Source organism: Hyla sarda, chromosome 3, assembly GCF_029499605.1.
Source record: "Hyla sarda isolate aHylSar1 chromosome 3, aHylSar1.hap1, whole genome shotgun sequence".
NCBI lineage: Eukaryota > Metazoa > Chordata > Amphibia > Anura > Hylidae > Hyla > Hyla sarda.
In genome coordinates, this window is record NC_079191.1 from 294,396,147 (window position 1) to 294,422,170 (window position 26,024).

Sequence of the window (26,024 nt, forward strand, 5' to 3'; positions counted from 1 at the left end):
CCATTATTCTCCCGTCAAGGGAAAAAAAGGACATGCAAAAAATGGAAATTAACAGATGTAAACGGATTTTAAAATGGGTGTAAACGGATGACTAGTTTTTGACCCGTTTACTCACGTTTTGACGCGTTTTTGTTAGTTTTTGTCCGATTTTTTTTTTTAACACCTGCCTAACCTTTTTTTCCAGGTTTTAACTCCTCCTTTTTTCCAGGCCTAGAAAAGGGCATAAAAAGGATGAAAGAACAGAGGAATTCAGTCTCGGAGCAGACCTTGAGGAGAAGAGTATATGATTCTGCTGCCACACTTGACCTTTCTCTTAATCAAAAAGTTCCCTGCATATATTAATTTCAGGTTTGATGTCCTGCTTCAGAGGGTCCAGCAGCAAAAACGACAAGAAGCGGAGTGACGGTGACAGCTCGGGGATCTGTTGACGACACTGCTCCCTCCTGCCATGCAACAAGCTTGGTGACTTCGTCCCTCAACTCAGTCATCTGTTGGTCTAATCTTATCAGGGCATCTTGCAACAACCTGATAAGATCTTCAAGGTCACTCTGACTTCTCCTACCAGATCTTCCCTGGTGGACCACCGACCCACAGGAAGCTGAAATGCTAGTGGGATATGGTCCAGCAGAGGAAGATCATGGTAGGGGAGAATTGTCCGATTGACAAGCTATTTCTCCCCCAGTCTCAGTAGCTAAGTCACCTGTCGGCGGCGGCTTGTTCGACATTGTTCTGAAAAAAAAAAATTATTATTTGAATATGTACATCATTAAACAATGGGTGACATTTCTCAAAACCTGTCTAGTGACAAAGTTTCTTTGTCGCTAGACAACCAATCACATGACGCATCTGAAAAGAAAGAAGGAATCGGATAGGTTGCTATGGTCAAATTAGAAATGTTTCCTCTAGACAGGTTTTAAGAAATCTCAACAAATATCCCTAATAGATGGAAGGAATAGATGGAAAAATATTTAAAAATACTTGCTCTCTGAGCTCTGAACATCTGCATAGGAACTGTAGCCGCTGGATATGTTTGTTGGCATTCTTGGCTGTTGGTGCTGACCCACTTGAGAGGTGCCTCCCTCTCCGTCCTGAGGTCACGGAAACAATCTCTCTCACAACTGTGGGGTAATTTTGTAGAAAGCATAGAAAAAGACAACAAATTGTGCGTGGATTGCCCCAGAGACCTAAACATATCTTTTTCCAAGATAGAATACCATAAGTTTTTTTTTTTTTCAAGTTTATATACTTTCAGTTCCCCCTCGACCGCGAGACCCACGTGAGCCCTTTCCCCTTTGGTGGGATGGCTGAGTCTGCTGCTAGGGCGGCTGCTGGGCTGTCTGCTGTTCTGTTCCTGTAGTACCCAAAATAAGGATTGTCATCGTACTTTAAAAAAAACACACCATTTAAAAAATGCACAATTGAACAAGTTTTTTAGACTTACACTTTGTTGAACAGTCTGCTGTTGAGGGTCCATGTCAGATATGTCTTCTTGGTCGGATAACTGAATATTTACACAACAAAAAAATAAATAAATAATTGGGTGAAAACAAAATTGGTACTAAACTAAAGATCAACTTGAGTTGGAAGCAAACTCCATCTGACACTTATCTCATATCATTAGGATAGGAGATAAAACAGAGAGGACTGAAAGGTATCGAAAACATTTGAAATATACTTATAAACTCAGGGTCCTTCATTTCTTCTACTTCAGAATCAAATCTGAGCAGTTGTCCCTGTTTGGTAGAAAAAACTAAAGTGAAAAATTGTTTGCACAGCACATGCCTGCTTGGAGTTGTATTTTTGATACAGCAGGAAGCACACTGGTGGGGAAAGAATATCTGTCTCGAGCTGTTGGAAAACTACAACTCCCAGCATGCACTGACAGACCATATAGCATGGGAGTTGTATTTTTGCAACAGATGGAGGCACCCATACACCCTGCATCAGAGGTAATTAAAAAAAAATACTTACAAAGCGTGGACGTGGTGCTTGTCTCTGTGGGACATTTTCACAAAAAAACAGGCTACAACATTTGTATTTATGACTCATACCCCCCCCCCCCACTTACCCCAACATCAGTCACACTGATAATATACAGCTACTTCCCATTATCTACACACATGTTCACCACAAAAACAGTAAACAAACACAATCCATATAAAATCTCAGCAATCCTTATACTCACCTTCCCAAATGGTAATCTTTACACAAGTATGGATGCTGCGGAAATTAATCGGGACCGTATTTGCGGGATATCTGCAGGGATGTGAGCTGAAGGGACAGATGAACTTTTCTCACACGGGTGCCTTGCTTGGAATGCTCTCTGGACTTCCTGGTTCTCTTCTGAGCATGCCCAGAAGTAAAAAAAAAAAAAATGGGTCCGAACGAATGACATTTCAAAAGTATCCGTTCGCCAAAGACTTCAGTGTTAAATTTATTAAAGCCGTTTGTGATGGACTGACTCTGCCAAAAGTGACTTCTCCTTCCGGATGACAAGCCCCAGCATATCCCAGGCAATATCCCCAGGCAGAACTAGAGATTATTGCAGCCTTGTACCCAAAGAACCAGGCAACACCAGTCTTCAGGTATAAAATCAGAACTCTTTATTGTGGAACAAGTGTCTTCTTTTATAGGAAGGACATCACAGGGGGAAGGGTCAGTAAAGACAATACAGGTGACAGTGAGTCTCGGAAATAATCCAATAAAAATAGCTCTCCCTATACAGTGCCTTGAGTGCAAAAGGTGGAGGTGTACAGAAGTTGTACTGTGTGCAAAAAGGAGAAGCATGTGTAGAATTAGTGCATTGTACAAAAGGTGAACCGTGTGCAAAAAGTGGACCGTGTGCAAAATGTGAATTAAAACAGTAAATAAAAGTATTTTAACTGTGAGCTTTATTTCACTGGACAAAATCAACTGAGGGGTACAAATAGTGATGTCAGAAAGTCCATCCAAGTAGGTAGGGTGACTCTAGGATCCATCACAGTGCTCCACCTAATAAAACGGCAGACCCGGTGCAATCCCAACGGATCCACTTGGGGCTATCCGGGCTTCAACCACCAGACGCAGTTGTCCTGGTCCTCCTCTTGGTTGGGGTGTGCGGCAACAATGTAATCCAATACCAGCAAACCCTGTATGAAGCTTACTGGGGCTCCCCTCAAAAAATGTTTCTGCTTTTCCTCCCCTCCCCGGCCAGGGGAGAGGGAAGGCCTGGCCTGGCCCATAGTCTGTGGGAAGGAGGCTAGCTTCTGAGCCCCTCCCAAGCAACCTTTCCCAAAGGAAAACTCCATCTGTTCACCAGTTGAAGGAGCAGGGGGCCGACTGCTTCCTCACTCGGTTGCAATATCTGTCACTGAGGAGCCGCACTGACTGTGCCAGCCCCTGCACTGTTACACAGCCGCTGGGGATCCGGGTCAACCGTCTGGGATCCTGAGTGGACCGATGCAGGGACCACAGTCCCATCTGTAACTGCAGACCTGCCAGCAGTCTTCAGTGCTAGGCAGATTGTAGCAAAACTCTGCCCTGATGCCAGCATCTCAGCTGGAGAAGTGATCACTAGGTGGAGAGGAAGGTCGACTACCTTCTCACCTGTTTGCAATGTCTGGCACTGGGGAGGTAAACCGACCACTCCATCTCCCAATATGGAATTGTGCAGCGGGGAAGCTGCCCCAACTGTGCTTTCACCAGTACCGTTAAACAGTCGCTGGGGATCCAGGCCGACTGGCTGCGATCCCAGCTGTACCAGTGTAGGGATCACGGTTCCCTCTGTAGCTGCAGTATTCGTTGTTGAGCAGAGTATAGTAGGACTCTGCCCTGAAGCCGGCGCTTCAGCTGGGGCTGTGCTCAGTAGGTGGAGAGGGAGGTCAACTGCCTCCTCATCCGGTTGCAACCTCTTGCGCTGGGGAGATGAGCCGACTGCTCCATCTCCCGGCATAAAATTCTCCATCTGGGGAGCCGCACCGTCTGTGCTTGCTCCTGTGCTGTTAAACAGTCTCTGTGGATCCAGGCCAACTGCCTGCGATCCAGGGTGGACTGGTACAGGGATCACTGACCCCTCTGTAGCTGTAGAGCTGGCACTGGTGTCTGATGCTGGACAGAGTGTAGCAGAACTCAGTCCTAATGCCAGCACTTCCACTCTGGTGTCCTGACCGTATACTGTTAGAGCGTTGCGGTCCGGTGTGCAATCCAGGGGAAGACAGAGACCAGCCATCTCATCTGTGCTGGTTTCCTCTGCTGTACATGGCTCGTGACCATAGAAATCCCCCTCAAACAAGGACAGGTAGTCTTCCTCGAGGTACCATTCCTGATACGTCAGCCAAGATAGATCCGGTTCCAGGTCTGGCACCTCCGACTGCGGCAGCATCTCTCTCCGCTTGTCCTGGATTTCCCAGAGTCTGTATGCCTCGGTACGGCCAAAGTCGCACCGCTCCTCGAATGCATCCCACAATAGACCAGGCCAGCCGAAGTCTGTCCCTAACGGAGAACAGGCTGTGTTTGGCTCCGACTGCCTGCAGCTTGCCCACCAGTACAGGGCACTATAATGAGCATCGAGCTCCATTTCTTTCTGCACCAATCTGTGCAACTCAACCATTTCGCTGCCCGTGGGTTGCTCTCTGAGGTAGCGAAGCCGCAAGTGGACCTGTTCCCTGAAGCGCTGTTCTTGGGTGGGCAGGACTTGTGCTCGGCTTCTCACTGACTCCTCAAGAACAACTTCCCAAATCTGTAAGCGAATTAAGGCTCTCTCTTGCATGGACATCTCTTCCATGGCATACTGCAGCTTCGCTATACAGAGTTGGGTCAGCTGTGTAAGGACCCTGTTCACACTCTCTCATGGAGGATCTTTGAAGAGACCCAGGAACCATTGCACCTCTCTTCAGAAATCCTCCATCCTTACAGGCTCTTCCTCGCCAGGGTAAGTTGCTGAGACCGGGGTCAAGCCAGCGGCTGCATCTCCCCCAGCTGGGCTGGTCTCAGTGTCAATCCTGGAGAAGTCAGATCCCACCGTTGCCACCAATTGTGACGGACTGACTCCGCCAAAAGTGACTTCTCCTTCCGGATGACAAGCCCCAGCATATCCCAGGCAATATCCCCAGGCAGAACTAGAGATTATTGCATCCTTGTACCCAAAGAACCAGGCAACACCAGTCTTCAGGTATAAAATCAGAACTCTTTATTGTGGAACAAGTGTCTTCTTTTATAGGACAAACACTTGGATGCCCAGGACGGGAAAGGGGGTAAATAAACCAAGAAAAACCTCCAAACCCCAGTCACCAAGGTGACGGAGTAAAAAAACCCTATTGAAGATTCCCTCCCTAACTATATAAAACTTCACTTTTATTGTACTATTATTAAAAAAGTCCCCTGTAGTGAATAAAATTAGCAGACTATTCCCTCAACTAATGTTGCTTCTCCTGTCTGGAGTTCACAGTAATATGTACTTGACAGTGGCTGCAGACCACTGTCTATTGGGGAAAATGCTGCAATTAAAATGTAATCAATCTGTCTCCCCTACATGTTTCGTGGTATGACCCACGTCCTCAGGGGTTAAGAGACAAATGGCCACATGTATATGCAAGTGCTTCCTTTTATAACGTTCTTTGGACACTCCCCATACCTTTGAGCCAATGATGATCTCACATAAACTTACCTGTTCCTATGCCACCTATCACTTGACAGTTTATTACAGGTCCCTCGGGTTAAAGGATAACTTCCGGCGCTTGTTGATGACAGTCATAGGTCGCCGCACTTACCCGTGTTTTCCTTTGTTTACATGTTCCGTAGATCGCGCATGTGGACTTAGACTTAAGTCCGTATCTCAGGATGTCAATGCGCATCTGCACAGACTTAGAGTCTGGCTGATGGAAAGTTATCTACCCAGTATTAGTGACATATATAGATCCCAAGGATCTCTTGATCTGTATGTTAGGATTAAGGTATTAGATAAAGGAGGCTTATAGGGATCTGTAATAGACAACCCATATAATCATTTAGTTGTAGATTATAATCTCTATAGTTGTATATCTAGCAAGTGTATTAACAGTTAATTCCCACTATTAATAAAGTGGTAGTATAGTTTAACCCTAATGGCTTTATAATTAATTATTTCTTAATTAATTTATACACTTGCACTTATATATAATCTATTTGGTTGTCCTCTATCTTTTGTTGGTTAAGTATGTATCTATCCATATATACACATTATATGGCAAAACAAATAGAAAAACGGGGGACCGCATTAATTATATATCAATCAAAAATTATATGATACTTAAATTTGCCCAGAATAATACCATCGCCAACTCTAAATAATCAAAATTATAGAGATTGTACCATCTCTACTCATAGAAATGCCGCAAAGGAGAAGCCTTCATTAAGGCCATAGGGGCTACGAGTTCCCAGTCTATAGATCCATCTGGATTCTTCTTGTAACAATATTTTATCTATATTGCCTCTACGTGAACCCAGCTGTTTCTGACAAATACCCCAAAATTCGATCTCAAATACATTCAGACTATGAACTGCCCTCATGTGTCTAGCAAGTGGCGTATCACTGTTTGTACGTATAGTGCTCAGGTGTTTGGAGATTCTCCTCCAAAATGTTTGCGTTGTTTTACCGACATAGAGTTTGCGACAATTACAGCGAGCTGCATAAATGATGTTTTTACTTGAACAATTAATAAATTGTCTAATTTGATACTGACGTCCATCAAGTGGGTTAGAGAACTCTTGAATTTTGGGTAAGTATTTGCAGAAACCACAATGGCCACACGGAAAAGATCCTATGACCCCCATCTGAGGTCTATTATGGATCTCCCCCAATGAGGATAAATGACTACGGACTAAAATGTCCTTAAGATTGGATCCTCTCCTAAAGATTACTTGTGGTCTAACCCCTACAACTCTTCTTAGATCTGGATCTGAATATAGAATCGGCCAGAATCTACGTAAGATACTGAAAATCCTAGTACTATATGCATCATATGTACCAATACATCAGATTTTGTGTTCTGTAGCTGCTCTATTTGAGGTTAATAGTTGTCTCCTATCACTATTGTTTGCTCTCCTATGTGCCTTCTTCACATGTGCTAGAGGGTAACCCCTTACTCTAAACCTCCTGGATAACTCTCTAGATTCTGCCTCAAAGGTTTCTTGAGTAGAGCAGTTACGCTTCGCCCTTAGGAACTGCCCTACAGGAATGCTTCTTCTCAGAGCCCAGAGATAGGGCGCATGAGCGATCTACGGAACGGAACATGTAAACAAAGGAAAACACGGGTAAGTGCGGCGACCTATGACTGTCATCAACAAGCGCCGGAAGTTATCCTTTAATTCGAGGGACCTGTAATAAACTGTCAAGTGATAGGTGGCATAGGAACAGGTAAGTTTATGTGAGATCATCATTGGCTCTAAGGTATGGGGAGTGTCCAAAGGACGTTATAAAAGGAAGCACTTGCATATACACGTGGCCATTTGTCTCTTAACCCCTGAGGACGTGGGTCATACCACGAAACATGTAGGGGAGACAGATTGATTACATTTTAATTGCAGCATTTTCCCCAATAGACAGTGGTCTGCAGCCACTGTCAAGTACATATTACTGTGAACTCCAGACAGGAGAAGCAACATTAGTTGAGGGAATAGTCTGCTAATTTTATTCACTACAGGGGACTTTTTTAATAATAGTACAATAAAAGTGAAGTTTTATATAGTTAGGGAGGGAATCTTCAATAGGGGTTTTTTACTCCGTCACCTTGGTGACTGGGGTTTGGAGGTTTTCTTTTATAGGAAGGACATCACAGGGGGAAGGGTCAGTAAAGACTATACAGTTGACAGTGAGTCTGGGAATTAATCCAATAAAATTAATGCAAAAGGTGGAAGTGTTCAGAAGTTGTACTGTGTGCAAAAAGGAGAAGCATGTGTAGAATTATTGCATTGTACCAAAGGTGAACCATGTGCAAAAGGTGTATGGTGTAAAGGAGGTGGACAGTGTGCAAAAGGTCGAAAGTGTGCAAAAAGGTGTATTTAAACAGTAAATAAAAGTATTTTAACTCTGAGCTTTATGTCACTGGACAAAATCAACTGAGGGGTACAAATAGTGATATCCTAAAGTCCATCCAAGTAGGTAGGGTGACTCTAGGATCCTTCACAGCGTTCATCTTCCTTTTTTTTAAATTTTTTTTTACGGTAAAAAAAATACTGCATGCATCTTTTCTCCTGCCAAAAATAATGGAAATAAGAGCAGACTGGTGACAAAGGATTGTAAAGATATCCCACTAACATCAATGGGATTCATTTTACAATAGCTTGAAACACGTTTTAAACCTGCAATAACGGGAGTCGTGTAAACGAGCCCTAACATTCCTCTATGATGCCCACATTCCCACATTATTTCAAGTGATTGGCAAAATCTAATTCAATAGGGGTGCTTTCTGACATTAAAGAGAACCTGTTAGGTCTTTAGGGTCTCACACTGCTTTCCACTGGAAACTGACGTGTTTGCTCCCATTACTGGATAACAGTCATGGCTGGTGACAATTTGTTATATTTCACCTTTTAACTAGATAGCCATAAACTGAGAAGAACCATGTCAGAACACTGTTCTTCTAATCTGTCAGGTCCCGGGCCAGTATTTGAATCCCTGACAGGTTCGGTTTAGTTAGTAATGTGCCTAATGATGCAACAATAGGATAAAAAAATCCTGTTTACAAGACTGGGGAAGCTTGGAGACAATCTGTAAGGTACTATACTGGCAATATCTACCTTATTGATAATCTAGATTTCTAAGAAACAAAAACAAAAAAAATCTGACAAAAGTTAAAAGGGTAAGATGCTCACTGCAGTTCTTTTTGTTATTAAACTACTATTTAGAATCAAGAAACGTGGGTATAGGTTGCTAAACACCAGACACAAAAGGGAATAGGACCAATGAGGACTGGCACAAGAGAAAAGTTGTGTACCTAATACAATCTAGCTTTCAAATATTGGGTGTTGCTGTCCTCTAGTGAGGCATATGAGGTTTGCTGTGATTAAAGATGAGTAGGTGTATAAATATACTGTAATTCCTAATGGGGTAATAGCAATAGTATTTATTAACATAAAATAACATAGAAAATAAGTAAAAATTATGTATTAATATACCAATATAAAAGTATAGCATTGTATACTGTGAACCGTCTATAGGATTATGTAGCAAATGCTCATATGCATAAAATCTTCCTTGAGCTGACTGCAGAGCCCTTGCAGTAGCTTTTACTTATAGTTATATACAATAGACTTAGGATACATCAATATACATTTTTAAATGTAACAATTAGGAACCAGTATTTACACACACACACACATATATATATATATATATATATATATATATATATATATATATATATATATATATAAGATCTCAATGGCCTTGATTTACTATTGTAAACCCACGTTTTTTGTCAGGTTTCGTGATAGATGCTGTCTCATTGCGCCAGAAATGAAAAAAAAAAACTCTCCATTTTACTGAGAAAACCGAAAAGGGGGCATAATTTAACCCTAACCTAACCTCATTTGTGTCGGTCTGAGTTTTTGTTTAACCCCTTAACGACAACGGACATAAATGTACGTCCTGGTGCGGCGGTATTTAGCGCACCAGGATGTACATTTACGTCCTCGAGCATTGTGTCCGTCTCCCAGCGTCTCCTGCTCTGGTCTGAGATCGAGCAGAAGAAAGCCGATAACACTGATCAGTGCTATGCCCTATGCATAGCACTGAACAGTATTAGCAATCAAATGATTGCTATAGATAGTCCCCTATGGGGACTATTAAAGTGGAAAAAAAAAAAAAAAGTTGAAAAATGAAAATTGTCAGTTTTTCCCACTTTTACCCGCAAAAAGCGTAAAATTTTTTTCATAAACATATTTGGCATCGCCGCGTGCATAAGCATCCGAACTATCAAAATATAATGTTAATGATCCCCCATGGTGAACGGCGTAAACGTAAAAAATAAAAAATAAAAGTCCAAAAATGCTGCTTTTTAGTCACATTTTAATCCAAAGAAAATTTATAAAAAAATGATCTATGCATATATGCAAATGTGGTATTGATAAAAAGTACAGATGATGGTGCAAAAAATGAGCCCTCATACTGCCCTATATACGGAAAAATGAAAAAGTTATAGGTGGTCAAAATAGGGCTATTTTAGATTACTGATTTTATACAAAAACTATTAGATTTTTTTTTTAAGTGGTACAAGTATAAAAGTATCTAGCCATGGGTATCATTTTAATCATATTGACCAACAGAATAAAGAACACATGTCATTTTTACCTTAAAGTGTACAGTGTGAAAACGAAACCCTCCAAAATGTACAAAATTGTGGTTTTCATGTAAATTCCCTCCCTAAAAAACTTTTTTTGGGGTACACCGTACATTTTATGGTAAATTGAGAGGTTTCATTACAAAGTAAAATTAGTCACGCAAAAAACAAGCCCTTATATGGGTCTGTAGATGGAAATATAAAAGTTATGAATTTTAGAAGGCGAGGAGGAAAAAATAAAAATGCTAAAAATAAAATTGGCCTGGTCCCTAACCCCTCAAGGAACCAGCCAATTTTCAGTGTAGCACCTGGCCATTTTTTGCACATCTGACCACTGTCACTGTAAGTATTAATAACTCTGGGATGCTTTCACCTTTCATTCTGATTCCGAGATAGTTTTTTCGTTGTCACGATGCCGGCTGGCAGGTAGTGGACCCTCTGTGCCAGAGAGGGATTGGCGTGGACCGTGCTAGTGGACCGGTTCTAAGCCACTACTGGTTTTCACCAGAGCCCGCCGCAAAGCGGGATGGTCTTGCTGCGGCGGTAGTGACCAGGTCGTATCCACTAGCAACGGCTCACCTCTCTGGCTGCTGAAGATAGGCGCGGTACAAGGGAGTAGGCAGAAGCAAGGTCGGACGTAGCAGAAGGTCGGGGCAGGCAGCAAGGATCGTAGTCAGGGGCAACGGCAGAAGGTCTGGAAACACTGGCAAGGGACACACAAGGAACGCTTTCACTGGCACTAAGGCAACAAGATCCGGCAAGGGAGTGCAAGGGAAGTGAGGTAATATAGGGAGTGCACAGGTGATAACTCTAATTGGAACCACTGCGCCAATCAGCGGCGCAGTGGCCCTTTAAATCGCAGAGACCCGGCGCGCGCGCGCCCTAGGGAGCGGGGCCGCGCGCGCCGGGACAGAACAGACGGGGAGCGAGTCAGGTAGGAGAGCCGGGGTGCGCATCGCGAGCGGGCGCTACCCGCATCGCGAATCGCATCCCGGCTAGCAGCAGGATCGCAGCGCCCCGGGTCAGAGGACGTGACCGGGGCGCTGCAGCGGAGGAGGTGAAGCGAGCGCTCCGGGGAGGAGCGGGAACCCGGAGCGCTCGGCGTAACAGTACCCCCCCCCTTGGGTCTCCCCCTCTTCTTGGAGCCTGAGAACCTGAGGAGCAGACTTTTGTCGAGGATGTTGTCCTCAGGTTCCCAGGATCTCTCTTCAGGACCACAACCCTCCCAGTCTACTAAAAAAAAATTTTTTCCTCTGACCTTTTTGGCAGCCAAAATCTCCTTGACCGAGAAGACGTCCGAGGAGCCGGAAACAGGAGTGGGAGGAACAGATTTGGGAGAAAAACGGTTGAGGATGAGTGGTTTGAGAAGAGAGACGTGAAAGGCATTAGGGATACGAAGAGAAGGAGGAAGAAGAAGTTTATAAGAGACAGGATTAATTTGACACAGAATTTTGAAAGGACCAAGATAGCGTGGTCCCAACTTGTAGCTAGGGACACGGAAGCGGACATATTTAGCGGAGAGCCATACCTTGTCTCCAGGGGAAAAAACGGGGGGAGCTCTTCTTTTCTTATCCGCGAACCTCTTCATGCGTGAAGAAGCCTGTAAGAGAGAATTTTGGGTCTCTCTCCATATAATGGAAAGGTCACGAGAAATTTCATCCACAGCGGGCAGACCAGAGGGCAAGGGGGTAGGGAGGGGGGGAAGAGGGTGACGGCCGTACACCACGAAAAATGGGGATTTGGAGGAAGATTCAGAGACCCTGAAGTTATACGAGAATTCGGCCCATGGAAGGAGATCTGCCCAGTCATCCTGGCGGGAGGAAACAAAATGTCGCAAATAATCACCCAGGATCTGGTTAATTCTTTCTACTTGTCCATTGGACTGGGGATGATATGCAGAGGAAAAATTTAATTTAATCTTGAGTTGTTTACAGAGAGCTCTCCAGAATTTAGACACGAATTGGACCCCTCTATCCGAGACAATCTGCGTAGGCAACCCGTGAAGACGAAAAATGTGTACAAAAAATTGTTTAGCCAACTGAGGCGCAGAAGGAAGACCAGGAAGAGGAATGAAATGTGCCATTTTGGAGAATCGATCAACGACCACCCAAATAACGGTGTTGCCACGGGAAGGGGGTAAATCAGTAATAAAATCCATACCAATCAGAGACCAAGGCTGTTCGGGGACAGGCAGAGGATGAAGAAAACCAGCGGGCTTCTGGCGAGGAGTCTTATCCCGGGCACAGATAGTGCAGGCTCGCACAAAGTCCCCAACATCCGTCTCCAGAGTCGGCCACCAATAGAAGCGGGAGATGAGTTGCACAGATTTCTTGATGCCCGCATGACCTGCGAGATGGGAGGAGTGACCCCATTTGAGGATTCCGAGGCGTTGGCGTGGAGAAACAAAGGTCTTTCCTGGAGGAGTCTGTCTGATGGAGGCAGGAGAAGTGGAGATCAGGCAGTCAGGTGGAATGATGTGTTGCGGAGGGAGATCAACTTCTGAGGCATCCGAGGAACGAGAGAGAGCATCGGCTCTAATGTTCTTATCGGCAGGACGAAAGTGAATCTCAAAATTAAATCGGGCAAAGAACAGAGACCACCGGGCCTGGCGAGGATTCAGCCGTTGGGCCGACTGGAGGTAGGAGAGGTTCTTGTGGTCGGTGTAGATAATAACAGGAAATCTTGATCCCTCCAGCAGATGCCTCCATTCCTCAAGTGCTAATTTAATGGCTAGAAGCTCTCGATCCCCGATGGAGTAGTTCCTCTCCGCTGGAGAGAAGGTCCTAGAGAAAAAACCACAAGTGACAGCATGCCCGGAAGGATTTTTTTGTAGAAGAACAGCTCCAGCTCCTACTGAGGAGGCATCAACCTCCAATAGGAAGGGTTTGGAAGGGTCAGGTCTGGAGAGCACGGGAGCCGAAGAAAAGGCAGACTTGAGTTGTTTAAAGGAGTCTTCTGCTTGAGGAGGCCAGGACTTGGGATCAGCATTTTTCTTGGTTAAAGCCACGATAGGAGCCACAATGGTAGAAAAATGTGGAATAAATTGCCTGTAATAATTGGCGAACCCCAAAAAGCGTTGGATAGCACGGAGTCCGGAGGGGCGTGGCCAATTTAAGACGGCAGAGAGTTTGTCTGGATCCATCTGTAGTCCCTGGCCAGAGACCAAATATCCTAGAAAAGGAAGAGATTGGCATTCAAACAGACATTTCTCAATTTTGGCATAGAGTTGGTTGTCACGAAGTCTCTGAAGAACCATACGGACATGCCGGCGGTGTTCCTCTAGATTGGCAGAAAAAATTAGGATATCGTCCAGATATACCACAACACAGGAGTATAATAGATCACGAAAAATTTCATTGACAAAGTCTTGGAAGACGGCAGGGGCATTGCACAGTCCAAAGGGCATGACCAGATACTCAAAGTGTCCATCTCTGGTGTTAAATGCCGTTTTCCACTCGTCCCCCTCTCTGATGCGGATGAGGTTATAGGCGCCTCTTAAGTCCAATTTAGTGAAGATGTGGGCACCTTGGAGGCGATCAAAGAGTTCAGAGATGAGGGGTAAGGGGTAGCGGTTCTTAACCGTGATTTTATTAAGACCGCGGTAGTCAATGCAAGGACGTAGGGAGCCATCTTTTTTGGAGACAAAGAAAAATCCGGCTCCGGCAGGAGAGGAGGATTTACGGATAAAGCCCCTTTTTAGATTCTCCTGGACGTATTCGGACATGGCAAGAGTCTCTGGGGCAGAGAGAGGATAAATTCTGCCCCGGGGTGGAGTAGTACCCGGGAGGAGGTCGATAGGGCAATCATAAGGCCTGTGAGGAGGTAGAGTCTCAGCTTGTTTTTTGCAGAAAACATCCGCGAAGTCCATATAGGCCTTGGGGAGACCGGTTACTGGAGGAACCACAGAGTTACGGCAAGGGTTACTGGGAACCGGTTTTAGACAGTTCTTGGAACAAGAGGACCCCCAACTCTTGATCTCCCCAGTGGACCAATCCAGGGTTGGGGAATGAAGTTGAAGCCAGGGAAGTCCAAGGAGAATCTCCGAGGTGCAATTGGGGAGGACCAAAAGTTCAATCCTCTCATGATGAGATCCGATGCTCATAAGAAGGGGCTCCGTGCGGAAACGTATGGTACAGTCCAATCTTTCATTATTTACACAATTGATGTAGAGGGGTCTGGCGAGACTGGTCACTGGGATGTTGAACCTGTTGACGAGAGAGGCCAAAATAAAATTTCCTGCAGAACCAGAGTCCAAGAAGGCCACTGTAGAGAAGGAGAAGGCAGAAGCAGACATCCGCACAGGCACAGTAAGACGTGGAGAAGCGGAGTAGACATCAAGGACTGTCTCACCTTTGTGCGGAGTCAGCGTACGTCTTTCCAGGCGGGGAGGACGGATAGGACAATCCCTCAGGAAGTGTTCGGTACTAGCACAGTACAGGCAGAGGTTCTCCATACGGCGTCGTGTCCTCTCTTGAGGTGTCAGGCGAGACCGGTCGACCTGCATAGCCTCCACGGCGGGAGGCACAGGAACAGATTGCAGGGGACCAGAGGAGAGAGGAGCCGAGGAGACGAAACGCCTCGTGCGAACAGAGTCCATATCTTGGCGGAGTTCCTGACGCCTTTCAGAAAAACGCATGTCAATGCGAGTGGCTAGGTGAATAAGTTCATGTAGATTAGCAGGAATTTCTCGTGCGGCCAGAACATCTTTAATGTTGCTGGATAGGCCTTTTTTGAAGGTCGCGCAGAGGGCCTCATTATTCCAGGACAATTCTGAAGCAAGTGTACGGAATTGTACGGCATACTCGCCAACGGAAGAATTACCCTGGACCAGGTTCAACAGGGCAGTCTCAGCAGAAGAGGCTCGGGCAGGTTCCTCAAAGACACTTCGGATTTCCGAGAAGAAGGAGTGTACTGAGGCAGTGACGGGGTCATTGCGGTCCCAGAGCGGTGTGGCCCATGACAGGGCTTTTCCGGACAGAAGACTGACTACGAAAGCCACCTTAGACCTTTCAGTGGGAAACAGGTCCGACATCATCTCCAGATGCAGGGAACATTGGGAAAGGAAGCCACGGCAAAACTTAGAGTCCCCATCAAACTTATCCGGCAAGGATAAGCGTATCCCAGGAGCGGCCACTCGCTGCGGAGGAGGTGCAGGAGCTGGCGGAGGAGATGACTGCTGAAGCTGTGGTAGCAACTGTTGTAGCATAACGGTCAGTTGAGACAGCTGTTGGCCTTGTTGCGCAATCTGTTGTGACTGCTGGGCGACCACCGTGGTGAGGTCAGCGACAACTGGCAGAGGAACTTCAGCGGGATCCATGGCCGGATCTACTGTCACGATGCCGGCTGGCAGGTAGTGGACCCTCTGTGCCAGAGAGGGATTGGCGTGGACCGTGCTAGTGGACCGGTTCTAAGCCACTACTGGTTTTCACCAGAGCCCGCCGCAAAGCGGGATGGTCTTGCTGCGGCGGTAGTGACCAGGTCGTATCCACTAGCAACGGCTCACCTCTCTGGCTGCTGAAGATAGGCGCGGTACAAGGGAGTAGGCAGAAGCAAGGTCGGACGTAGCAGAAGGTCGGGGCAGGCAGCAAGGATCGTAGTCAGGGGCAACGGCAGAAGGTCTGGAAACACTGGCAAGGGACACACAAGGAACGCTTTCACTGGCACTAAGGCAACAAGATCCGGCAAGGGAGTGCAAGGGAAGTGAGGTAATATAGGGAGTGCACAGGTGATAACTCTAATTGGAACCACTGCGCCAATCAGCGGCGCAGTGGCCCTTTAAATCGCAGAGACCCGGCGCGCGCGCGCCCTAGGGAGCGGGGCCGCGCGCGCCGGGACAGAACAGACGGGGAGCGAGTCAGGTAGGAGAGCCGGGGTGCGCATCGCGAGCGGGCGCTACCCGCATCGCGAATCGCATCCCGGCTAGCAGCAGGATCGCAGCGCCCCGGGTCAGAGGACGTGACCGGGGCGCTGCAGCGGAGGAGGTGAAGCGAGCGCTCCGGGGAGGAGCGGGAACCCGGAGCGCTCGGCGTAACATTCGTGACATACTCTACTTTACGTTTGTGGTAAATTTTTGTTGATACTTGCATCATTTCTTGGTGAAAAATGCAAAAATTTCATGAAAAAATTTAGCTTTTTTTTTTTTTTTTACTTTGAAGCTCTCTGCTTATAAGGAAAATTAATATTCCAAATAAATGATATATTGATTCACATATACAATATGTCTACTATATGTTGGCATCATAAAGTTGACATGTTTTTTTACTTTTGGGAGACATCAGAGGGCTTCAAGGTATAGCAGCAATTTTCCAATTTATTTTTCAAAATTTACATTTTTGCGGGACCAGTTCAGTTTGAAGTGGATTTTAAGGGCCTTTTTATTAGAAATACCCCACAAATGACCCCATTATAAAACTGCACCCCTCAAAGTATTCAAAATTAAATTAAAAAGGTTTGTTAACTCTTAAGGTGTTTCACAGGCATAGCAGCTAATTTAAGGAGAAAATTCTAAATCTTCATTTTTTACATGTTCTTGTAGACCCAGTTTTTTAATTTTTACAAGGGGTAAAATGAGAGAAATCTTCCTAAAATGTGTAACCCAGGTGTTTGACGACTTTTTGTTAAAGTTGGATGTGTAAATGATTTTTTTTTTCACTAAAATGCTAGTTTTCCCCCAAATTGTAAATTTTTACAAGGGGTAATAGGAGAAAATGCCCCTCAAAATTTGAAACCCCATCTCTTCTGAGAATGGAAATACCCCATATGTGGACGTCAAGTGCACTGCAGGCGCAGTACAATGCTCAGAAGAGGAGTCACATTTGGCTTCTGGAAAGCAAATTTTGCTGAAATGGTTTTTGGGGGGCATGTCCCATTTAGGAAGCCCCTATGGTGCCAGGACAGCAAAAAAAAAAAAAAAAAAAACACATGGCATACTACAGGGTGGACCATTTAGATAGATACACCTTTATAAAATGGGAATGGTTGGTGATATTAACTTCCTGTTGGTGGCACATAAGTATATGTGAGGGGGAAACTTTTGAAGATGGGTGGTGACCATGGCGGCCATTTTGAAGGCGGCCGTTTTGAATCCAACTTTTGTTGTTTCAATAGGAAGAGGGTCATGTGACACATCAAACTTATTGGGAATTTCACAAGAAAAACAATGATGTGCTTGGTTTTAACGTAACTTTATTCTTTCATAAGTTATTTACAAGTTTCTGACCACTTATAAAATGTGTTCAATGGGCTGCCCATTGTGTTGGATTGTCAATGAAACCCTCTTCTGCCACTCTTCACACACTGATAGCAACACCGCAGGAGAAATGCTAGCACAGGCTTCCAGTATCCGTAGTTTCAGGTGCTGCAGAATGGGCAAAACAAAAATTGAAACAGGACCCTCAGTTTACGCAGAAGATTTTGTTCAGTGATGAGGCAAACTTTTATGTGAATGGTGAAGTTAACAAACAAAACCACAGCTATTGGTCTGAAACTAACCCACATTGGATAGATCCCTCCAAGACTGCTGGAACACAAAAATTGATGGTATGGTGTGGTATATGGGGTACAAAGATAGTGGGGCCATTCTTTATCAATGGAAACCTCAAGGCCACTGGATATGCAAAATTGCTACATGATGATGTGTTTCCCTCTTTATGCACTGAAGCTGGCACGTTCCCTGAGTTTTTCCAGCAAGATGGTGCACCACCACATTATGGGTGTCAGATCCAAGCATTCCTAGATGAACAGTTTCCTGGAAACTGGATTGGTCATCGTGGGCCAGTTGAATGGCCCCCAAGGACTCCCGATCTGACCCCCTTAGACTTCTATCTTTGGGGTCATCTGAAGGCAATTGTCTATGCTGTGAAGATACGAGATGTGCAGCACCTGAAACTACGGATCCTGGAAGCCTGTGCTAGCATTACTCCTGCGGTGTAGCTATCAGTGTGTGAAGAGTGGGAGTAGAGGGTTGCATTGACAATCCAACACAATGGGCAGCACATTGAACACATTTTATAAGGGGTCAGAAACGTGTAAATAACTCATGAAAGAATAAAGTTACGTTAAAACCAAGCACATCATTGTTTTTCTTGTGAAATTCCCAATAAGTTTGATGTGTCACATGACCCTCTTCCTATTGAAAAAACAAAAATTGGATTCAAAATGTCCGACTTCAAAATGGCCACCATGGTCACCACCCATCTTGAAAAGCCATTTTGAAGGCCCCCTCGCATATACTAATGTGCCACGAACAGGAAGTTAATATCACCAACAATTCCCATTTTATTAAGGTGTATCTATATAAATGGTCCACCCTGTATTTTAGAAACTACACCCCTCAGGGAACGTAACAAGGGGTACAGTGAGCCTTAACACCCCACAGGTGTTTGACCACTTTTCGTTATAGTTGGATGTGTAAATTATTTTCTTATTTTTTCACTAAAATGCTGGTTTTCCCCTATATTTAAAATTTTTACAAGGAGTAATAGGAAAAAATGCACCCCCAAAGTTTGTAACCCTATCTCTCCTGAGTATGGAAATACCTCATGTGTGAACGTCAAGTGCTCTGCTGGCACACTACAATGCTCAGAAGAGAAGGAGTCACATTTGGCTTTTGGAAAGCAAATTTTGCTGAAATGGTTTTTGGGAGGCATGTCGCAGTTAGGAAGCCCCTATGGTGCCAGAACAGCAAAAAAAAAAAACACATGGCATATTATTTTGAAAACGACACCCCACAAGGAACGTAACAAGGGGTACAGTGAGCCTTAAAGGGGTACTACCGTGCTGACAACTTATCCCCTATCTAAAGGATAGGGGATAAGTTGCCTGATCGCGCGGGGGACCCCTCGCACGCAGCACCCCATTCTCATCAGGCCCCTGAGCGAACATCCGCTCTGGGTCTGATGACGGGGCCGGTGATCGTGACATCATAGCTCCACCCCGTGTGACATCACGCTCCGACCCTCAATGCAAGTCTATGGCAGGGGGCGAGACAGCTGTCTCGTCCCCTGCCATAGACTTACATTGAGGGGGCGGAGTGTGATGTCACATGGGGGCAGAGCCGTGACGTCACAATACTCCGGCCCCGTGATCAGCAGTCAAGAGACCCAGAGCGAACCGCTCTGGGGCCTGATAAGAGCGGGGTGCTGCGTGCGAGATCGCGGGGGTCCCCAGCGGCAGGTCCCCATGTGATCAGGCAACTTATCACCTATCCTTTTAGATAGGGGATAAGTTGTCAGCACGGTAGTACCCCTTTAACACCCCACAGGTGTTTGACAACTTTGGATGTGTAAATGACTTTTTTTTTTTTTTTTACAAATTTGACATTTTTACAAGGGGTAATAGGAGAAATGCCCCCCAAAATGTGTAACCCCATCTCTCCCGAAAATGGAAATACCCCATATGTGAACGTCAAGTGCACCGCAGGCGCAGTACAATGCTCAGAAGAGAAGGAGTGAGAGGGGGCTTGAAAGAGGAGTTTTAAAAACAGGAGGTTCATGGAGAACTGGGCCGACTTCACTGTCGGCTACCGGCTCTACCGAAGGGACGGGCTGCCCCTCAATGGGGAGGGCGCAGCTGTGCTTGGAGCGAAGATGGCTAGAAGGGTAGAGGAGTGTTTAAACTAGGGACTTGGGGGAGGGAACCTACAACAAAGAGGGGGAAGATAGTGTAGATACAGAGGTGGGAATTATAAAGGTACCTGGGGGTGGAGCGGATTGAGGGGTTAGAATAGTTAATAGGAATAAGCTTCATAGGAAAATAAAACTTACACCCTTGAATCCCATCAACCCCAATAACATAATGTAAATGTAAATGTAAAGTGTATGTTCACAAATGCCAGAAGCCTAGCAAATAAAATTGGGGAGCTTGAGGCCTTGATACTGGAGTAACATATTGATATAGTTGGGGTCACTGAGACATGGCAGGACTCCTCGCATGACTGGGCTGTCAATCTGCAGGGGTTTACATTGTTTTGCGTAAGAAGTGGTATGAAAGTCAGTGCGAACGATGCCATAGTGTGTGATGATTCTGAGGATGTGGAATCACTGTGGGTAGAATTACAAAAGGAGGGAAATACTGAAAAAATTATATTTGGTGTAATCTACAGACCCCCTAATATCACTGAAGAGATAGAAGGTCGGCTGCATAAACAAATAGAGAGGGCCGCCGGGCAGGTACAGTGGTAATAATGGGAGATTTTAACTATCCAGATGTAGATTGGGGTCCGGGGTTGGCTAAAACTACAAAGGGGTGACAATTCCTAAATTTATTGCAGGATAATTTTATGGGCCAGTTTGTGGAGGACCCAACAAGAAGTGATGCCTTGTTGGATCTGACCATTTCCAACAACGCAGAGCTGGTTGGTAATGTAACTGTGGGGGAAAACCTTGGTAATAGCGACCACAATATAGTTACTTTTGACTTAAAATGTAAAAAACAAAGACAGGCGGTGAAGGCAAAAACATATAACTTTAAAAAGGCAAACTTCCTTGGGCTGAGAGAAGCACTACAGGACAGACTGGGGGGAGGTTTTATCAAATACTGATACAGAAGGTAAATGGGACATCTTTAAATCAACTCTAAATAACTATACAGCTAAATATATACCAAAGGGGAACAAATATAAACGATTAAAACTAAATCCTACATGGCTGACAAATGATGTTAAAAGAGCAATAAACAACAAAAAAATAGCATTCAAAAAACACAAATCTGATGGGTCAGCTATAACATTTAAATTAGAGGTGCACCGAAATGGAAATTTCAGAATCGAAACGAAACCGAAATAAAAAAAAATGTCCGGCCGAAACCGATACCGAAACCGAAAATGACTTCTCCCCGTCTTCTGGTAAAATGAAGTGCTCCGCTCATTAGATTAGATTCCCCCACATTAATAGGCAGCTCCCCCCACATTAGGTCGGGAGTTCCCCCACATTAATAGGCAGCTCCCCCACAATAATAGGCAGCTCCCCCACATTAATAGGCAGCTCCCCCACAATAGTAGGCAGCTCCCCCACATTAATAGGCAGCTCCCTCACATTAATAGGCAGCTCCCCAACAATAGTCGGCAGCTCCCCCACAATAGTAGGCAGCTCCCCCACAATAGTAGGTAGCTCCCCCACATTAGGTCAGCATTTCCCCCACAATAGTAGGCAGGTTCCCCACAATAGTAGGCAGTTCCCCCACAATATTAGGCAGCTCCCCCCGACAATATTAGGGAGCTCCCCCCACATTTGTAGGCAGCTCCCCCCCACATTAGGTCAGCATTTCCCCCACAATAGTAGGCAGGTTCCCCACAATAGTAGGCAGGTTCCCCAACAATATTAGGCAGCTCCCCCCAACAATATTAGGCAGCTCCCCCAACAATATTAGGCAGCTCCCCCCACATTTGTAGGCAGCTCCCCCCCCCCCCACACACATTAGGTCAGCAGTTCCCCCACAATAGTAGGCAGGTTCCCCACAATAGTAGGCAGTTCCCCCACAATATTAGGCAGCTCCCCCCAACAATATTAGGCAGCTCCCCCCAACAATATTAGGCAGCTCCCCCCACATTTGTAGGCAGCTCCCCCCCACAATATTAGGCAGCTCCCCCCCAACAATTTTAGACAGCTACCCCACATTTGTAGGCAGCTCCCCCCCACAAAAGTAGGCAGTTCCCCCACAATATTAGGCAGCTCCCCCCAACAATATTAGGCAGCTCCCCCCACATTTGTAGGGAGCTCTCCCCCACAATATTAGGCAGCTCCCCCACAATAGTAGGCAGGTTCCCCACAATAGTAGGCAGGTTCCCCAACAATATTAGGCAGCTCCCCCCAACAATATTAGGCAGCTCCCCCCAGCAATATTAGGCAGCTCCCCCAACAATATTAGGCAGCTCCCCCAACATTTGTAGGCAGCTCCCCCCCCCCACATTAGGTCAGCAGTTCCCCCACAATAGTAGGCAATTTCCCACAATAGTAGGCAGTTCCCCCACAATATTAGGCAGCTCCCCCCAACAATATTAGGCAGCTCCCCCCAACAAAATTAGGCAGCTCCCCCCACATTTGTAGGCAGCTCCCCCCCACAATATTAGGCAGCTCCCCCCCCAACAATTTTAGGCAGCTACCCCACATTTGTAGGCAGCTCCCCCCCACAATAGTAGGCAGTTCCCCCACAATATTAGGCAGCTCCCCCCAACAATATTAGGCAGCTCCCCCCACATTTGTAGGCAGCTCCCCCCCACAATATTAGGCAGCTCCCCCACAATAGTAAGCAGGTTCCCCACAATAGTAGGCAGGTTCCCCAACAATATTAGGCAGCTCCCCCCAACAATATTAGGCAGCTCCCCCAACAATATTAGGCAGCTCCCCCAACATTTGTAGGCAGCTCCCCCCCCCCACATTAGGTCAGCAGTTCCCCCACAATAGTAGGCAGGTTCCCCACAATAGTAGGCAGTTCCCCCACAATATTAGGCAGCTCCCCCCAACAATATTAGGCAGCTCCCCCCAACAATATTAGGAAGCTCCCCCCACATTTGTAGGCAGCTCCCCCCCACAATATTAGGCAGCTCCCCCCCAACAATATTAGGCAGCTCCCCCCACATTTGTAGGCAGCTCCCCCCCCCCACAATAGTAGGCAGTTCCCCCACAATATTAGGCAGCTCCCCCCACATTTGTAGGCAGCTCCCCCCACAATAGTAGGCAGTTCCCCCACAATATTAGGCAGCTCCCCCCAACAATATTAGGCAGCTCCCCCCACATTTGTAGGCAGCTCCCCCCCACATTAGGTCAGCAATTCCCCCACAATAGTAGGCAGCTTCCCCCTACCCCACAGACATACAGCTTCCAGCCATATACAGTGTATGGCTGGAGGCTGTATGTCTGTACTGCTGCCCCCACAGTGATCCGGTCACAGCTCCTCCAGCCCGGGGTCACATCTACTGCTATGGCCTTTGGACCATAGCAGTAGGTGCCGGGACCGGGGGAGCGGTGACCGGAACACTGAAGATGACGCGCTGAAGATCTCCTGCGACGATCCTGCGGTCCTCCTGCGTCTCTATGGTTGTACGCACGGGACGTCAGTGACGTCCCGTGCGTACGACCATAGAGGCGGAGAAGCGAGGGACCGAAGGAGGATCGCAGGAGGAAACCGGGGAATGGTGAGTGACCGGCGGACATCCTTATGTCCCGAAAAGATTTTTGGGGACACAGGGATGTCCGGGATAGGAATACTTCTTTTTATGTGCCCGGGCCGGCTCCCGTGTGTGGCTGCAGGCGGGGGCCGGCCAGAGCATATAAAAACTAATACTGTATACTAAAAATCAGGGGGCCTCCAGCTGTTGTGAAACTACAACTCCCAGCATGCCCGGACAGACTTTGCCGGTCCGGGCATGCTGGGAGTTTTAGTTTCACAACAGCTGGAGGCCCCCTGGTTTTTAGTATACAGTACTGTATTATGTTTTATATGCTCTGGCCGGCCCCCGCCTGCAGCCACACACGGGAGCCGGCCCGGGCACATAAAAAGAAGTATTCCTATCCCGGAGAGCGCGCCCCCCCCCCCCCCAGATGTTGCGCCCGGTGTGGCCGGCCCTCCCTGCACCCCCCACGCTACGCCTCTGCCACTGGCAGTGTTTGTAACTTGTGCTGTGGGCGGGCAGGGGAGGTGGGTCATTATTGGCACATTTTTTGTTGTTTCGGCATTTCCCCGAAATAGCTATTTTCGGCCGATATGTATCGGCCGCCGATATCGGTGCATCCCTAATTTAAACAGTACAAGGAGCTTAATAAAATCGGTAAAAATTTTATAAAAACAGCAAAAATTCTAAGTGAGAGACAGGTGGCCAAAGAAAGCAAAACTAATCCTAAATATTTTTTTAGATATATAAATGCAAAAAAAACAAGGACAGAGCATGTAGGACCCCTTAATAATGATAATAGGGAGGTTGTCACAGCCGATAAAGAGAAAGCAGAGCTAATGAATGGGTTCTTTAGTACTGTATATACTAGGGAAGAAGGAGCTGACATTGGACAGGTCAGTGCTGGTAACACATCATGTAATGTACTGAACTGGCTTAATGTAGAAATGGTACAAGGTAAGTTAAGTAATATAAATGTAAGCAAATCTCCAGGGCCAGATGGATTGCACCCAAGAGTTCTTAGAGAACTAAGTTCAGTAATATCTGTACCCCAGTTCATGACATTTAGAGATTCACTGGTGTCTGGTATTGTGCCACGGGACTGGCACAAGGCGAATGTGGTGCCAATCTTCAAAAAGGGCTCTAGGTCTTCCCCAGGAAACTATAGACTGGTAAGTTTAACGTGCATTGTGGGTAAATTGTTTGAAGGACTTATCAGGGATTACATACAGGAATACATAGGGGATAATTGTATTATAAGTGATAGCCAGCATGGGTTTACTAAGGATAGAAGTTGTCAAACCAATCTAATTAGCTTTTATAAAGATGTGAGTAGAAGCCTTGACAGAGGAATGGCTGTGGATATAGTGTTTCTGGATTTTGCTAAAGCATTTGATACTGTCCCTCATAGTCGTCTGACAGGTAAGTTAAGGTCTTTGGGCTTGGAAACTTTAGTTTGTAACTGGATTGAACACTGGTCCTCTTCCTTTTTCTCACATTTTCACTGTTTACACTGGAGCTTAGCGGACTTCATCCTCTCACTGTCAAGTAACTCTGTCAAGTCCCTGACAGTATCTTCCGAAGACAGCAATTGTTTCTTTAACTGTTCATTGTCCGCCAGCACAGCCACCTGCTCGTAGAGTTGCACTCCCAGCAAAACCAAGGCAGCTACGTGGGACCTTCTGCGCATTTCATTCTGCGCTTCCAGGCTCTCTTTTAAGATTTTCATGTCATCTTCCAGCTTTATATATTTCAGTTGCTCACTCTTAAGCTTTGCAGAGATCATCTTTTCACTGTCCAGCAACTGTTTCTTGGTCTTCTTTAACTCATTGATAGATTTTCCACTCTCACCAATCTGTTCAGATAGATCTGAGATCTCCTGTTGCAAATTCTTGTTTTCATGTTGCAGAGTCTCAATTTGTTCCAGGGCCTCCTCATACTGCTCACGGAGCAAGTCATTGTCATGACGAGCAGAATGAAGAGCATGTGCAAGGGCATTCTTCGCCTTGACTTCCTCCTCAAGTTGTCTCTTAGCTTTAGAGACACTCTCCAGATTGCTGGCAAGATCATCAACTTCCCTCTTCATTTCATTCTTTTTTTCTATTTTTTCCATGGCTACCAGCCTAGCCTTGTGATCACTCAGCAGAGCCTGATATGCACCATGTAGAAGACTCACTTCTGCTTCCTGGAATGACATCTGCTTAGCCAGACTCTGCACTTCAATCTTCTTGCTGGTCACAAGACCCTGGGAGTGGGACAGTTCATCCTGCAGAGCCACAAACTCACTTCTGTGGTGCTCCATGACTTTTTCCAGCTGAAGCCTCGCTTCTTGCTCTTTCTTAAAGTCAGCAAGCGATTTGTCCCTCTCCTCTGTCAAGCAATGTACCTCTTTTTCTTTCTCCGTCAACTTCCCAGAAACCATCTGCAGGGATTCTTCCAGATTCTGGATCTGCTCCAGTTTTATTTTCAAGGCCAGCTCGTCTTTTCCGAGACCATTTACTGACAGCGGTCTCCTCACTCTCGCTGTTAGACCTTGAGACATCCTCTGGTCCTCTGTCAGACACTCGACCCAGCAATTCTCCATCTCTAGATGAAGTCTCCCCCTTTTTCGGGGTTGCGGA

General features: G+C 46.0%; 1 protein-coding gene across 1 annotated transcript in view; it reads right to left on the reverse strand.

Moving 5' to 3' along the window:
- The window catches only part of CEP170 (centrosomal protein 170), a 539,078-nt gene that overhangs the window by 34,829 nt on the left and 478,225 nt on the right, over positions 1-26,024 (reverse strand). The gene's annotated exons all lie outside the window — the stretch shown is intronic.